This window comes from Tinamus guttatus, unplaced genomic scaffold (assembly GCF_059628265.1).
Source record: "Tinamus guttatus ecotype Peru unplaced genomic scaffold, ASM5962826v1 Tinamus_guttatus_pri_ptg000048l, whole genome shotgun sequence".
In the NCBI taxonomy this organism is placed as follows: Eukaryota; Metazoa; Chordata; class Aves; order Tinamiformes; family Tinamidae; genus Tinamus; species Tinamus guttatus.
In genome coordinates, this window is record NW_028288582.1 from 11,133,812 (window position 1) to 11,151,944 (window position 18,133).

The window sequence follows — 18,133 nt, forward strand, 5'->3', positions numbered from 1 at the left end:
ATAAGAAGGAAGAAATGATGACAGGAACACGCAAACAAGAGAGATTTGAGGCTTGTCCTGGATGTTAGATGTCCTTGATTTCACCATTAACATGTTACTGTCACCACTCACCAACTGAATTCTCAAAACTTATCTAGCTTCTGGTATGCAAATTCAGGAAAAGAAAATTCAACCATCAATCAGCACTCACATATTGAATGCTTATTTTCCACAAAGCATTCTATGCACCAATGTCCACACAAAGTAAAACCCAGAATGAAAAAAACAAGGTCTAGGCAAAGGTATATGTGAAGTGAATTATGTTTTTTGAGACAGTTCAGGCAGGGCTGGCAACAGGAAATTATGTCATCAAATAATGATATATACAATGTAAAAAGATTTAAGTGTATTCAGTCCACCTCCTTGTCAAATCAAGACTGTTCCTGAAATGATCAGAGCAGCATTTTTCCTAGCCTAGTTTTAAATGCATGAAATGTTATTTTTTTTACTCCTTGCTTTAAAAGACATCCAAACTTGGGATTCAGCATTCAGTAGCTTTTGCTGTTCTCCACTTGCAGAGCCTATATATACAATCGAAAACCTCAATTTATATTAGCTGGGCATATGCAAGGGTGTCTTCAATCAATAAAAATGTTTTCTTATTTGCATTTAGGGGCTAAATGGAGGTAGGCTCAGCATCTACCAGACACTAGCACTGAAAAGATTTTAATCTTCACATCACAGCCTGATCACCCATCCTTTTGTCCTGTTTTTCCTACAGACACAGTACCCGTGTGCAATGTCTGTAGCCAGACTCTTCCTCTTGTCTGTCAAGATCGTTTGTGGACATTTGTAGATATTTACTTATCCTTTGTCAGTAAAATGATATACATTTCACTTTCTTTTGTACTTCTTCATATAATAATTTCTTTCTAAATTGCCTCTACTGCACTGTTAATTAGTTTTTATGCATTACCAGAAACAAATGCATTTCAACAGTGACTTAACTGATTTCTCCATAGCTTGTGTTCCATATTCTATTCATAAAACACTTCAACCTATATCGGTCAAATAGTTTTCCCCTTGTAAAACTCCAGCAATTGCACAGTATTTTCCATTTTGACATATCACTATAAGGATTGGGGAGGAGCAGCTGAGCATTGAGATTTATCTTTGCCTGAAATACTCAGTTGGTCAGGACAATATCATATTTTTCTGCTTGTGCTTGTCAATACAGTATTTCCTACATGCCATTTTCAATATAATATTTAGCAGGAATAACTAAGCCTGGTCTTCAACTCCACTATAGTAGAAACTCACCTGATTAGCAATGCTGTTTTAAGTCAATGTTTCCTACAAACAAATCCCAAATTCTCCAATGTTGATATAGATAGTCATGTGCTATTGGAGCATGGATTTCTTTGACCGTAAATAGCACACAGCTTTTTGTGCACATTTTGAACAAGTGTATAATTCATACAGTTTCAGTACAGTATTACCTACTAGGGACATAAAACTTCCACTAGTAAACAGTTTGTACACTATCTGAATCTCTTAGCATTGCAGTGGCATGAACATGGTAAAACAAGCTGTATAATATCATTTTATTTGTTATTGAAGAATATCTGACTTACATAAATGTTGAATCATTTAGAGGTCTAAAGCAGAGGATTCCCAAACTGACGTACTATCGATTCCTGGCAGTGGCCTGCAGCTGAAGATGTACAACTGCCTGCTTACATGGTGCTGGTTCTCTCTGGATAGTGAGATGAAGGAAGAATAAACACTCACCAATCAAAAGTAGTTAATAAAAGGTTAAAAAAATTGTTAAAAAGCAGTAAAATACTTTTGCTAAAACCTACATTTTATTAAGAATTTTATTAAGAAGTGCATTGATTATACTTTTGTCAAACAGATTGCTTGAGTGGAATTTTCTCTTTTGGGCTGCGTATTTTAAGGAAGAACCACTCTTTTCTGAGAAGACGACCATGGAAGACAGTTTGTTTCAAGCAGGAAGAACAAAAAATGAGAAGCCTTTGCCAGGACAGGCTTGGACTGCAGGTGTCCTGAATGGACAACCCCTGGGATGTTCTCAGCTTCTGCTGTTGGGCCAACTGGAATCTGGGAGAAATCAGAAAAAAAAAAAAAAAAAAAGAACCTCCACATACCCTGCAGGGGTACTCAGACAGCAGCAGTTCAAAGCTCTTTTGGGCAATTTAACCTGGCCTTCAGGACATCTCAGTGACTGACCCAATCACACAACCATCAGTCAGAAAGGAGGGTGCTACTAATGGCATTCTAGGCAAAACACATGCATAAATTTCAGCCCAATTTGGCCTAAATACATTATTAGTTTCAGGATGACTTTGAGTATGTTCTTTAAAGACTAGACTACTCAATTATTATTTTTTTTCATCCTATTACAATTAAAACTGGCATAATTTCAGCATACGTAATTTCTACAAACATTTACTGCATTTTTTTTACAGGCAGACAAATGCAGGAGGATTTTGGTCATGTTTTTTACTATAAATGTCCCTATAATTTTAGCAGTACTACTTGAATTCTCTGTCATTGGCTCCTCATCTTATTTAATGTCATTAATGCTAATTCCCAGCTGCATAAGCTCATATAAAGAGGCACAGAAAAAAAGCTACAGAAATAACATATTCCACTAATCAGAAAATAGACCTGCATGTTGCTGGTCTCATAAACAATTTTGAACCAAATTTCACAAGAACTCATCTTTTTCTAAATCACTGATGACTAAAATTGAGCTCAGAAATATATTCAGGAATAGTTATTTTATTAAAACATAAAAACATTTCAATAGCACAAAATCAGGACTCGGTTGCTGAAAGATCATGAGCAATCCCAAACTTTCTCAGGTCTAATGAAAACCTGCTCTAACTTTATTAGTTATTCAAGTATTACAGCCTGCACTGCAGGATATAAAGGACTCATGTCAGTAGAGATTTAAACTCACAGAAGTAGAACGATACTTAATGGTTAGTGAACTGCTTTGGAATATTCCTCAAAGCAATTTCTCTTGTTCTGTGTCTACGTTACATTGCATTTTATTTCATGCAAGCCTTGTGAATAGGACATACACTTAAACAGGTTATGGGTTTGATACTACCCCACAAATTCAAGTAAAACTTGCATGTCTCCACATCTAGGCCTGTACTTCATAGAGTAAACCGATGGTAGGGACAGAGAAACAAGAAATTTTGGGAATCGCTGGTTAGCACTTACCTGGTAAACCATAATGAAAGAAAAGAGCAACTCTAATGAAAATAGCAAACTCAGTAGGTAGAACTTTTCCAGAAATGCAATTTTGGATACTGAAATTCATTGTAATGAAATAGAAAATTGCATGAAAGATGAGCTGCTGTTCTTTTTAATGTCTCTGTTTTGTTTTTTGCCTAGTGAGACACCAGTGAACACAGAAACAATAATTACATTGGCTCTCTACCTTTCCAGTCTCTAAGCAGTTTTCTGTCAAGGCTATAATGCCACAGCTGTATTCTCTCTGTATTTTCAGGTTGATTATACAACTCCTGCAACCTGTTTTCCACTGCATGTGCCAGACAGTAACCCAAAAGAACATCGTGTTTGTGGAACCCAGCTAACATTGGGAGCACTGCTGTGAAGACAGGTTCCCAGCCACATGCACAGAATCAGACCTCCCAGTGCTACCTATAAAATATCCAGCTAGCCTAAAGAACGTGAAATTAGAAATACATTGATTTAACCACCTGTCTTCTATCTGGGTTTACCACATACTTCCTCCTCTCTCAAACTGCCTGGGGGTCCACAGGAAATAAAGCTTGCAACCAACTGTCCCCCTGCCTTTCTTCTTTCTTCTTCTTTTTTTTTTTAAATAAATCTAATCAAACTCTGCTGACACTCAAAGAAACCTCTTGCCTAACATACTGTGAATGGCACACATGGGAGAATGGCACACATTAGAGAATGGCTTTTGCCTGTTCCCATGCAAAGTTCTGCATTGTTTGTCCTTTGGATTAGCTCCCTCCCAGAAGATAGAGCACATTGCTCCAGTCAGAGCCGGAATCCAGGCTGTGGATTTCCTTCTGCTGTCACTATCCTTTTCACGTACCTCACACTCTTCCAGGTACATTTGCCCCAAAACATACTAGTCCGGGCAACAGGAACATGTCTGACTTTGCTCTACTTTTATTCCCATTTCCTGCTGGCAATTCTTGCTTCTTGGAATTACTACTCACATTCCATCCAAAGTCTGGTGCACACGGCTTCTCCCTTCTGCCATCTCCACAGACTGGCTAAAGCCTGGCAGAAACCTGCACTTCCCCATGCTGCTCCATGCTGCCAGAAGCACTCGCGCAGCCCCACAGCAGACCGCACCAGGGAACGGGTCCAAATGAAAATTTAGCAAGAAAAAAAAAAAAAAAGTGAGCAAGTGAGCATCTTTCTTCAATAGTGTTGGATTATGCCATGTATTTGTATCAATATTAAGTAATAAACTCTTGCTTTGTAAAATCTGATCTCGCTAGAGATCAAGCCTGATTTCTGGCTCAGTTTAACCTGAAACAGCTCAGGAGCTGTGCCATTAGGTTCTGATCAATGTGTCTCAGAGTCCCATTTATTCCCCACACTTTCTATTTATTTTCTATGAGATGCCATTTTTAAACATTGTCAAGGCAGACAGACTTCAGACGTCATTTTATTTTTGGAAACCAGTGCAACTTGCCAAAAAAAAAAAAAAAAGAAGTATATTGTGGTTTCTCTAGTTGACTTCATTTTTGATTTTTAATATATTAATCTCTTCAACTAAATAGAGAGATAGATTTCAGACTCAGACTTGAAGAGTTTTCTTTTGCCTCACAGAAAAAAATCACAATCATCGCCACTAAATATTCTGCTCACGTGTAGCAATTCCTTACACATAGGAAGGATTGCATATCTAAAAGTTAATTAACAGATATAGGTCATTTCCATATGTCTTCCTCTAAAGGTTACTGCAACAACATTTCCTGAATTTCCTTTAACAATTTAATGGCAGCCTGGCAGTTGTATCATGACAAATAAATTTAAGTAACATAGAGATTGCAGCAGCAGAATACAAAGTATAAAAAAGCAGCATATTTCTTATGAAGATGTGACATGAAAAAACATTGACCTGTGGTCCTAAGTCATTTTCATAAGACAAAAGCTTTCTTGCTAATAAAAACAAATCAGTCAGTGTTCTGCAAGGCTATTATACTAAAGACTATTATACTAAAGACTATCATAATAAACCGCCAGAGAAGCCGGGCTGCTGTGTCAACCCCGTTGGGTGAAGCAGGAGCCATTACCATTCCACCTTCGTGCTTAAAAGTTAGTGATAACATTAGCTGCACTACCTGACAAAGTAGCCTTTTTGATTAATGGGAGGTACCTCCAGAAATGGCAGTGGGACTCAACTGAGAAGCATATGCTACCTTGCTAGTGATATTAAACAAAGCCAGCCTGACATTAGGAGCACAGCGCCAGGCTTAAATGACAGGGTAGAATATTAATTACAGAGAAGCTGATGGTAGTGCAGTGGCCCTGCATGAAATGTTGCCAGCTCAGAGATTGCTTATATTAATACAAGCAACTAGAACATGAGGTGCATGAAAGAGGGGTCAGGAGGCACAAATATTTTGCATAGGAAGGAGAAAAAAAGAAAAAAGGTACTTTCTGCCTATGAATCCTAAAGTGCTTCTAAACAAATGGGTCCTAAACAGCTCTGCAACAGCTATAACAAAAAGTTGTGCCTCGTAACTTCCTTTTAAAGGTAGAGTTGTGTAAGTTGGATGCCTTTTTTTTTTCCCCTCACCACAGGCACTGAAGTTGAGATAAGAAATCAAGTGATTGGCAGGAAATTTGTGATGCAGGTTAAAGGCGCTCAGGCTATGATTACAGGCTGCTTTAACTGCAAGCTCATCCTCACACGCGCACTCAGCTGGAGTCAGTTCCCGAGGATCTAAAATGTCGCAATGATTCTTTTCTTTATCTGCCACATTCTCTTTTGAAGGAATCTTTGCCATTCCACTTCCTAAATGAGATGGTATTTGAAAATATCAAAGTACCAGGGGGAACTGTTATTGAAGTATTTCTGACCAGATCTGTAAATATACTGCCAGAACTTTTGCAAAAGACCCAGGAGATCTTTTTAATCACTGCTTTTCCTTTCATGTACCATTTTTGGGGCACTTTCTGTCGGTTCTGTCGGAATCCATTTTGCAAGCTACACTATCAAATCCAATCAGAATTTAGTCCAGCTGCAACAAGGCCAGAAAAATAAGTACTAAAACAAACAAAAACCCCAAACAAAGGCTCTGCTGCCAGCTGGGACTTGCTGAGATATGCCACAGAAACTTGTGAACATTTTTTTGAGAAGCAGATAAATGGATACTTAAAGCACAATGCAAGGGTAGAAGAACAGAGGTAAATGAAAGGAGTAGATAGCATGGGCAGAGCTGAAAGAGTCATCAAAAGATGAGAACATATGCGATGACTCTGTATAGTCAGTAAAATATAGTGTAGTCAGTCCAAAACCAAAAGGGTTACATGAAATGAGAGTGTTTGAAGGTTCTGCACAAATTCAGCAGACGTGTTCCTGCTGATGCAACATGAACAGCTAATCGTGATGGACAAAGTGAGTTCAGGCCCTCCAGGCATGGCACAAGCAAATTGGCAGACAAATCCATGCATTATCAGCTTAAGATAAGACATGATAGGGGTAAAACAATGAAATGAGAATGAGCAAATGGAAGTTAGTCAATGTTCCTGTTATTAGATCTATGCACAAAACTAAATTGCAGCTTCAGCCCCCAAGAGCAGCAGCAGGTGCCACATCAAAATATGCCGGAGTGAAAAAAAACAAACACTGTCTCCACCAAGAAAGTCCCCAAAGACTTTACATACTTTACTTTGTGCTTACACTTGAGCCCAAAGCGCTCAAGTATTCTGAACTGTGGGTAACAAACCTCTCTCAGCAGAGATTAACATAATTACTATCCCTTTTTAAATGATAGCGATATTTAATTGAAGCTTCTTCTTAACATCTTAAAGGCTTCTCAGGTGGAAACTTGAATTACCAAAGCATTTTTCATGTCATACGTGTCTCAAACAACAAAGTGAAATTTCCAGTGCAAACCTGAATTTACATAATCTAGATAATGACTGTAGTTTCAATTCCCCAGCAAGAATGAGTGCCAAAAAGTACACTATGACCTCGAAATAAGTTTGCTTTAATAATTTGTCACTCATACTGAAGTTATTACTAGTATTTTATGCACTTAGATCCGTGGCTACCATTCGGATGGGTTTAAATAACCTTGTATTTGTTTATAGCCATTAATCAACCTTTCATAAACATGCGTTTCTCAGCAACTTATAATCAATTAAAGCCAAAGAGACTCTCGCTTTTAATATTCTTATAAAGAACATAACATCCTTACTTCTTAAGCCTCAGCTTGTGCAGCTGAAGTGTAATTTCCAAATAAAATCTGATATTTTGTCTAACCTTTTTAAGCACCTAGCAGTACATTTTCTCTTCACTGCCACCTTTAGAACAGCTCCTTCTGTTACAGGCTCGAACAGGAATACCGCAGTCAGATGGCAGAGACCAGAATAGGAATGGATGCCACTCCAGAGTCTACATCCCATGCTGCATCTTCCCCATAGCACAGAAGATACTGCTAAGAAAGAGAAAATCCATTGCATTTCCTGGAGTCTGCTTACCTGGGTTGCTCAAAATTATTACAGCCTGCAATAAATTCCCTGTTCTGGCTTCTCTTGCTCAGGGAATGTGCTGGTGGTGACTCCTTCCCAAAGATCAGTTCTGCACCTCATTTCTCCTGCAGAAGCAGGAACAGCAAGACTGGTTCCCCAGTGCCCATTCTCTTTCTATGCCAGAACTTCGTATCCTTTCTGTTTATCATTTTTTTCTTTTTCTCCAAAGCAGGAGTGGCCCAAACCCCGAGGCAGCAAAATTCATTTACGGCACTGAGAAAAGTTGAATCAGCTTCATCTAGCAAGATTACACTGTACCTTTCTCCCAGGCAAGCAAATAAAGTATTTAATCAGACACACTTTTCCTCTACTCTCAACTCTCCCAAATCAAAGCAACAGTAAAGTAGATCTGTTTTGGCACTGCTGCAAAAACTTATGGAAACCCTACAGAAGGTCTGAATACATGAATGTAAATTGAGCCCAGGATGGTATTGTGGTTGACCATGGTACCCTTGCAGAAGTAATGTGGACAAGGAATGTGATATGTTGCAAAAATCTCAATTCATTGGCACCCAAGATGATTTCTAGATATGGAGGTGGTTATTGGGACCTTTCCTTCATGTACCATGTTCTGCCCTTCCAGGCCAAAGCAAGGGTCTGCTCATGGCCCTGACAAAAGACACATGAAGTAAGCCTAGCTTACTTCATGCCCATGAAGTAATGTACAGCTGCATACAGTAGTTACTATTTTGCTCTGGTTCAAACACTACAAAAAATAAAATGAAAATAATAATTTGATCTTAGACATCCTACCTAATAATATGGTTTAACAGCAGCCTGACTGCCTTTTCAGAGGCATTTGTGACATTAATTATGGTCTTTGAGATATTTTGAATAACGCATATTTAGAAAGGAAGCCAGTATATGCACATAAGCAGTTCTGCTCCTTTAATCTTAGTTCTGTGAACAGGGTCTAGCCCTAAGGCAAAGCCTAGGGCAGAAAGCAAAATACATTTTTAAAGGCTGTTTGTTAATTGAGCCCTAAACTGCTTCCTTATTCCTTGCCAGTTTTACCCTAACATAAGAACAAATGGATGTTAAGGCACTCTGCCAGATGCCAGGCAACTCAGACTATGCTGAGCCTCAGCACTACCCAAATTTTGCTCAGCATCTAGCAGCATTTACCCCTAAATGGCTTCAATTTGCATATGAATATTTTAATTACATGCTGCTATGCAGAATGAAAACAAACAGCAAAGCACAAACAGCTCAACTAAGAGCTTGTAAACTGTATCACAGCAGTGGTTTTATAATTTCAGCCTGTTTATTATGCTTCGGGCACCTCTCTGTAAGAGGCAGTGGTTCAGGTCACTGCCAGCTAGTTGTCGCCTTCGTGGAAGAAATGCAGCAGGACTTTCGCCAGGACTTCACTGCTCTCCTGTATTCAGTGCAGGAAAGGATAGGAATATGAAGCAGGTTTGCAGACAGCAAGCCTGAAATTCACCCTTTTCCTAAAGGCCATCTGACTGGAGGAGAGTGATCAGCAGCTTTCCCCAAAGTAAAAGGCTCCATCTAGCAGGAAGAGGATGGCTGAGAAGTGGTTCAGTGCCAGCCAGGCTCTGCTCTCAGACCTCAAATTCACTGGGATGTCCAAATCTCACCTCTGTTCCATAGTGATACTTCATGGAGCAGGCAAAAACAGGCTCTTTTAAGAATAAAGCCTGTTCCTCAACACAGAGACCCTCCAGGCACTATATTTTGGCATTTCGTTTTCCCTCTAGGACTATCCAAACCAAGAAAAAACTTTTGGATTTTTTTTTTTTGATTAATGAAGTAATGACTTTTGATAACTACAATCTCATTTGTCACTACTGTTAGGTCCTTGTCCTTCAGTGTCCATGCTGCTGCAGTGCTCAGCTGCTGACATCTTACACATGAGCTTTAAATCTTGATATTTTACTATTCTCCAAGATTTCTGGCTGCCATTATAGCTTCTAATGTACTTTGTTGGCAGTTTTTAGTTCAGTTCATGCTTCTGTCTCTACAGTCCTTCAGCATCCCAGACTTTGCGTTTAACCAGCTCCATTTCATCAGGGTCCAGGTCTCATTTGAGAACAGATGCCACTGCTGAGGACAAGAGCCCAGGATGACGTCTTTGAGTAGTGCCAGCTAACACTCGTGCCTGTTGTTTCCATGCCACTGTACCAAGCAGCCAGCACTCAGCAGCTATTTATTTTTGTAAAAGGCAGAATGTAAATATTGATCAGGTAGAACCATGCCAGGTTAACTTCTACCGTTGTCTGAAACACTAAAGTGAATATATCACACAGGGAGTATCAAGAAAGCATCCATTAAATGAGAGGACTTAGTACCTTCTCCCAGTAATACACTAGTGGAATTTAGCCTCTGCCAAAAAAAAAAAAAGGAATTGAAACTTAGTTCTATGGTCATGAAGGTGAACTAAGTGCAAACAGATTTAACAGTGTCTTTGTTCATCACCAGAAGGCTGGAGTATTATCTCCAAAACCAGGTCAATGCTCACAAATGGGCAAGATCTAAAGCCAGTGTCAGCTGCTTGCGTCAGCAATGAAAGACACTGCCAAAGGCTCTGCTGTTAACATCAGGGCATGTCAGAGCCACGCGGTGGGAGGGCCAGCAGGGGAAAGGCAGCCCAGAAAGGAGCCAATGGGATGTGGAAAAGCAGAAGGAAAAAGAGCTGAGATTAAAACTTTCTCTGTTGAGAAGGTTAAGCCTGAGAAACAAGAGACGGGCCCTTACGGGGAGCCTACATGGAGATCTGAGCAGCAGTAAGACTCAAAGGAATGGCAAGGTTGTCCCAGGTGACTTCAAAAACAGGAGAAAATGACATTGTCTGAGCCTTGATATTGTGGGGAAATGGTCTCCAAGAAAGTGCTTGACTGAACAACTGTCCCAATAACTGGATTGGGCAGAAAGTTAACTAATCCTAAACTGCCAGGGAAAGCTGGGAAAAAAGCCTCTCCCAGACAACAACCATCAAGGTGATTTAAATGGGAGAGAGAGATGTGTCTGGTTAGCTTTTCTTGTCTTTATTTCTTGCTTTAGCCATGAAAGAGAAAAGTCTGTGGTAACAAAAATAACACTTGGAAGGTTATGGCAGTGTGTGGGTAAAAGCTGCAGTTTCTGTTGAACCATTTTTTGTTTAACCCCAGCAGTCTCCAATTACACCAAAATGTACACACAAAACTAAAAGCTGAACTCTGTTTCAATGACAGTATGGCCCATAAAATTTAGAAATCCAATATAATCCAAGAATTTGGCTTATTAAATGACAGATTCTCTCTTTCCCCTTCATTAAGTCTTTTCCCTCCATGAAGAGCTTTGGTCTGTTTGCTTATATGTTCATCTGATGTTTAGACATACAAAATTGCCAGTTCCTGCACAACCTCCATTGACTTATTTCTTTATTCTGTGTCCAACATCATCCTTGGAGAAAGTCTGCTGTCCGGGAAACTTTTTTTTTATGAAGGAAAAAGTCTTCCTTTCACTCCTCCCTGGTTCTGCTTTTCTACGCTACTGAAGACACTTTATACTCAAAAGAGAAGGTGATGACATGATGAACTTCAAGATGTTACCTTCTTCATGAAAATGCTGCTGTACTCTCTAAAATTTCTGAAGAACCTAATGACAGTCAGAGGTTGGGACAGAGACAGAGTAAAACTCCAAGACTTGGTAATGTCTTGGTAATGTAACCATGAAGCATTTGGTTGAGATTTTCCTGCAAGTTTGACTTGTGAATGAGTACTCATTCACAAAATGAATTTCAGAATGTGTGAAAACAGATTTCTATGATCCATTAGTACCTCTAGACTTCATTATATGCACTGACAATCACTATACAGAGAGACAAGATCTTCCAGGCTAACATAAATACCATCAAGTACAAGATGAAGATAGGGACTTGATCACAATGAGATCTAATCTAGTGCCCTAAAGATTTGGCAAAGCTAAGCCTGATATTTTTACTCTTAAGAAAAATATTATCATCAAGCATTATGTGTAATTCACATGGCTGTCATATTCACCATCATTAGTAATAAATAAATCACCTAATCTAGTCACAGACAAGAAAAATTCATCTGGATTCAGAAATCTTTGCAGTCCTCCCTGAAGGAGACCTCTGTCCCCTGATTTGGCATAAAGCTGCAAAACAAACAACCAGGAGAAAACTGTATTCTTCAGCTTGGGTTTTGAAAATCAAACTAAGAGTTAGTACTTATCTTAAAGAGCATGGAAAACAGCAACTTCTTACAAGTGGGCTATCCATGCTGTACCTATGGATAAAATCTGGATAAAATATGGATCTGCTAAAATCTCCTTAATGGTGTACTATGTTATGCAGAGAGTGCTGACAGGCTCTAAAATGGCAATGAATGGTGACACGAGTTTTCCCTGGAAAGGACTGGGAAATGAAAGCTGTGACATATATTTTCAACTTCCAAAAAGTCTGATTGACTTAACAGCACATGTAGGGTTTCAGTTCACTATATGCTCATTAGAACTAAATTTTAAAGACAGGCGAGACATGTTATTTCATTTTTCTTTGAGTTTGTTTTTTGTTTGTTTGTTTTGTTTTTAGAACTATCTAGAGAACACTCTCAGTCTTGAAGTCTTGAAAAGTTGCTCAGACCTGATCCTAAAAACAAACAAAAAAAGTGATTTGGTAATATCCATTCTGGGCTGAAGTCTCTTCACCATACATATATTCCTAACTTTCTGATGATAAGGTAGTATGGGCTGCTATTTGAAGTAAAGCTTGACCAGATCCCCTCTTTGACACAATTTTTCCGTAACTAGCCTATTTCCTTCCACCTGGTATTTATTTTGATAGTGTTATAGCTATCAAGACATTCAGGACTTTGAAACATCCCATTACAGTTCTCCATTAAGAATTCTGGAAATAAAAACTCTTTGTTGGCAATTAAGATATGTTTTAGAGCCAAGCTAACCGATAATTACATTTGTATCGGGTCATGTCTTACTAATCAATGTCATGGTCAATGAGCAACATCTTCAATAGGTCCACGAGAAACAAGCCCCTAAATCCAGAGGCTTGTGAATCTCCAATTCAAAGCAGAGATGGAGAAGAAAACGAGAAAAGTGAATACCAGTCCCTCCATGATTATAAAACTAATTGCACTCAGTGTTCTCAGGAGGGAAATTGTTCCAAACAAAAGCAATGAACTTGAAACACACAAAAGTGTCAATGAACTTCAAAAAAGGGGGACAGTGTAAACCTACAACAAGCATCTCAGAAAAACCACTTTATAACCCAGTGAGCTACAGTGATTGTTGATCCCTGTGGAGGCCTCTTAGAAAAACAAAGCAAAGCAACAGAATACATGCGAGCTGATACTTGCCAAAAGTTCACTAACAAAATACAATGGATTTTCTGTTTACATCTCTGTGTAATTGCTGCAAATTTGAGAACATAGGTCTGAGATATTGAAGGAGATAGCAAATGGTGTCCATTTCTCACCCTGCATTAATTCCTCCACTTACCCAATGACTTTTTATGTGAGACACCTAGAACTCTAAGAAGGGATATATTTCACTTACCTTTGAATGTCACTGATATTCTTCACTCCTCTTGAAGTCTACCTTGAGCTAGTCACCTTAAGCTCCCTAGAGGAGAGAAATACGTATTTTTTGGCAGAATTCATCCAATGTATTTTGCACATCTGCTTTACAGTACAATATGGCTTCACTCAAGAGAGTCCTGTTCCTCTACATTGACTATAAAGGGAATCTCAATGACTCACTTAGAAACAGAAATCTACACCATATATCTCTCAGATCAGATATGCAGAAATTGATTGCTAGGACTTACAGAAAAAGTGCATAGGATTTTCTGGCATGAAAAAGAGGAAAAGCTTTGCCAGAGAGGACTGCGAGGAATGGGTCAGAAGAAAACTGTGGGTCAGAGAAGTCAATCAGAAGGAAAAAAAAAAAAGTTTTCTGTCTGATGCTGTGGGTTCAAACTGATGTCTGCCTAAAGCTATGCATTGTATACCAATCACTGACTGCTCCATTAAAAAAAAAAAAAAAAAAAAAAAAAAAAGCCTGACCTGAAAAACTGCATCCAGTTTTTGCAAAACCAAGAGAAGTTTTGAGCACACAAAGATGCAGTAAAGTAAAATGCAAGTAAAGACTCAGAAGAAAAAATCCAAATATCCTATATTTTCCCTGTAAGTAGAGGAAGGTGGCGGGAATGCTATTTTTGGTCATACGAAAGGAAAGAGACAATCTTGATCTGCTCTTTTGAAAAATTAAGTCAAGTTCATGGCTGATGAAACCCAAGGTGATGTATGCATCAGTGCTGGAAAATAGAAAGCATTTCAAATGCCCCTGTATTAATTGTTACTACTGGTGGATCCCAACTCTGTATTTGGTTTTGGATTGCTATTTATACCTAGGTAAACCACTCTAAATCCCACTATGCACGTCTCACCAGGAAGGTTCTGCAACTCTGAAGTCCTTTATTAGAGGTAGCCCAAACTCTCTCTGAGGTCTGAATCTTCACTCCCTGACTCTTTGGAAATTAGATACCTGCACCCCTTTGAAAATCACATCCTGCATGTGACAATAAGTCAAGAATTTCTGTCAGTAGGCAAACAAAGTAACACAGTGAATTTTTTGTTCCCGTCCTCTTTACTCCCCCAGGTGTACTTGAAACATTCCCTGTAACATATTCCTAGATACCCAACAAAGCAGTAATTGATGATAATGATGAGTGATGACAGAAAAGTGTCCTGGCAGGTGTCTAATTGAACATAACCACTCAAGAGCAAGCATCGAGTATCATTTACTAACAATGTATCTCCACCTCAGTATTCTTTTCATATTTCAATATCCAGAAGTCATCTATTCCATTTCAGTTAATGAATTTTTACTCTCTTTTGTGCACAATTATTGACAGAGTATTATGCGAATGAATATAAGCTCGTTCTTAATTCACAGACAATTCAGCTGTAAACACTACACAAAGCCTTGTCTCTTTTAATGAATGGTTACACTGCTTTACTACTGTTGACCAATTAATTTCTCAGAAACTGTATTGAGTTCTCCACTGTGGTATTTTCCTAGCATTAGTATTGTGTTCTAACCCATGCAATTGTCATATAGACTGAGAGTTTTACTTCTCATCTAGGTTGCTTATAAAGTACCAAAACCTGGGGCAGTTAATGGTTTGGAAAAGGAATCCTTCTACACACCACTTCCCCTAATCTATGAGAGAAGCTAAGTGAAATCTGCCTCAATGAGTCCAATTACCTGTGTATATGTTTAGAAACCTGTACCTCTCAAAATAATATTTGAAGACCTCTGCTTTCAAGTCCTTCCCCTATAATTCCTCATGGCTATTTGTGATGCATAAACAAGACCTGGGACCTCAGAGCTGATTATTCTTTAGTCCTTCCTAGAAATGGTTATAAAAAAAGGTCTAAGGCTTCACAGACTCTGCCCAGGACACACTGGTCAACTCCAAAGTGGCTGGACTAATTTATACCAGCTTCAGACCTTGCTTATGGTATTTTACATTTACTTTGCCATGGCACACATGATTACACAAGCTGAAGGGCAGGGAGTGAATAATTCAGCCCTCATCACTCCTCCACCCATATCTTTTATTTGTATGTAAAACACCTACCCCATTCCCAGAGAAGTACAGATGTACAACATAAGTAAACTAATGAGGTATAGCCTTGAGGCCTATCAACTCTACGTGCCTTGAAAGCACCTACCTTTACAAGTATGAAAATGTGGGTGTGCTGTTCAAATGCCGTTTCTGTTTTTATTAACAGTATAAACAGGTGGAAATTCAACACTGAGTCCTCTCTTATTCACAAGTTAAAACAGCTCCATAAAGGACGACAGAAGGGGTGGGCAATCTGCATAGCCTGTCTTGGACACCAAGGCTTTTAGGAATGGCTTTTTATCATTCATCTCAGGAAATGCTTGTCTGATCCATGACTTTTGTACATATGCTGTCAGAGCATATTACAGTCCCATTTCACATATGGATGTTTTGACTTGCCAACTGAAGTAGAAGAATGCAAGTGAATGATATGAGTATTTTGCATTTCAGAATTAAATGCATTCTGGTTTTAATTAGTAGGAACAAGAACTGATTTGCAATAAGATCTGATAAGCCTCTTACAGCACAATCTGCAAAGAATGTCAAGGGCTCAGAGTTAAGCTCACATTAAAAGTGGTGCATTACAATTGATTTTGATTCATGGCTTGCCATGCTTTCCTGGACCCTTTAGACATCTCAGCTGTGATTTCCCCTTTTATCACTGTGACCATCTTTCCCCTCTGCCTTTTTCACTCTGCTGCCCAAAACTTGTCATTCTGCTCTCTGACTATATAAACACACACTCTGCTGGACTCGAAGCTTCTTCTGAATCCTTCTACCTTCCCAATGTGGGGAAACCCAGCCCAAAGACTCACAGGTACTCGAGTGATCTATGTTGCAGTATTAACTATGTACACCAAAGAGTTAAAGCTAAGATGAAAGATTAAAATGGGACACTCCTGTGCAGATGCAAGCATCACCCACTAATATCAGCCATTTGTCCTGTGATAGCAACTGTTGTACCTTTAGCAATGTCACATAATAAATGTATGCCAGCAAACCAGTAACAAACCTTCAGAGTGCTTTTTTTCCAGTAGGCATTTAAAGATGCTTCAAAAAGCACTGCTTAATGACAGATGCAAAAACATCTGTAGTAAGAGGCAGTTACTGACAGATAACAGCTGTATTAGTTAAGAAGTTTAGGGATCTCTTTAAAGTCATTATCAGACCTAGAAACAACATTCCTGTATTCAACTCCTAACACTGCATACCAGCTACTTAATCTTAGCAGAAGAGGTGATGCAGCCTGGAACAGCAGCAGGATGCAATTTGAATGCTCAAACTCAGTCTTGCTCCAATACTTTTTTTTTTTTTTCCCTCCTTTGCCCCTCAGTAAGCTGCTAAGCCACTTTTTGCTAATCAGGTCCATAGTTAGCATTAAAGTGCACTGCAGAATGCCTTCGTTTGTTGGTATGATAAGGACTTTTTGTAGGTGAAGTCTCCTTCATTTTACTATGGCTTTGCTTATTACCACAGGAATCCTTATCTTACTGATAAAAGGCTGATCAAGTATTCTTTTACTTAACCAGCTTATCCTTATTCATATATTAAATTATCCATCTTACACATGGAGAAACTACTATTTACTGTCAGAATATGCTCTTCCATTAGAGGATTGCCTCTAATTTCAAAGCTTCATTCCCTCATTTCAAAACTGGTAAGCTGGATGGTGATAAACTGGATCACCTCACAAGGGTCTGCAACGACCCTTAATAAAGTGGTGCTTGGGCATGCAGGCACAAAGCATCAGCCCTCCAGCTTCCACTCAGTTGCAATCCTGTTGAAAAAAATGATATTCACAATGTTTCATCAAAATGTAAATTATATGGTAAAGCACAACTCTGATAAATGGCACATGGTAAGCAAGAAAGTCCATAATAACACTGGACTAAAGAACTTTGGCTCTTTCATTTGTAGCTATTAGTAGTACTTAAGGAACTCTGCAGAGGTGTCATTAGTCCTTTTTTCTGGATGAACTAACAGAATCCAAGCAGCTAACTGTCTCACCCAGAGTTAGAGAGGCAGTGCTGGTTTAGTTTAGCATCTTTGGTCTTGATTCTGCTTTTAAATAAATAATTATCTTAATTTGGTCACAAGCCTGAAAGCCTCTCTCCTTTATGTTCTCTCCATGCAAAACATGGTTTTGCATTCCCATATGGTGTCAGCTCCTGAATGTTATTGTGCAGATGGCCAAGAGAGGGCACCCAACCCTTTTTTACATAGACCCCCATGGTGAGCTCCAACCAGCTGTGCTGAACTGACCGGCTTTTTTTCCTAGCAGAGCTTCTCATTTAGCAGAGAAAATTTGTCCATGCACACAAATTAACTGGCCAGAAAGCAGCAAAAGGCCAAAATGCTCAAGAGAAGGCAATCTCTTGACTGGTGCCATGGGTGTTCCTCACAGAACTGAGTCCCATCCAGAATTCCTTGTGTGATGGAATTCAGGAGCCCAAATTATTTTCTCAATAAATTCTTCTTTTTATTTAAAAGGTAGGTGAATCAGAAATAGCTCTGAAGATTTCCATGCCTCAGATATTCCAGGAAGCAAGACCACGTGCTTGGAATGAGGTCAATACAACAGGTTTCTCTTCTTGCACTCCCTGATACAATAAACAGCCCTTAGTAAGTTTTTGTCAGGTCTGTGAAATCTAATAGAATAGATCATTACAGTCCTTGTACACCGTTCTGAAACCATTTGAGTGAATAATGACCACGCAACCTTTGGCTTGGGAATAT

General features: G+C 39.0%; 1 protein-coding gene across 1 annotated transcript in view; it reads right to left on the minus strand.

Moving 5' to 3' along the window:
- TUNAR (transmembrane neural differentiation associated intracellular calcium regulator) overlaps positions 1 to 1,704 on the minus strand; it is a 58,411-nt gene extending 56,707 nt beyond the window's left edge. The window contains exon 1 of the mRNA XM_088539688.1: positions 1,614 to 1,704. The gene's annotated coding sequence lies outside the window, so the exon portion shown is untranslated. The remainder of the gene's footprint in view (positions 1 to 1,613) is intronic.
- Positions 1,705 to 18,133: the final 16,429 nt, after the last annotated feature.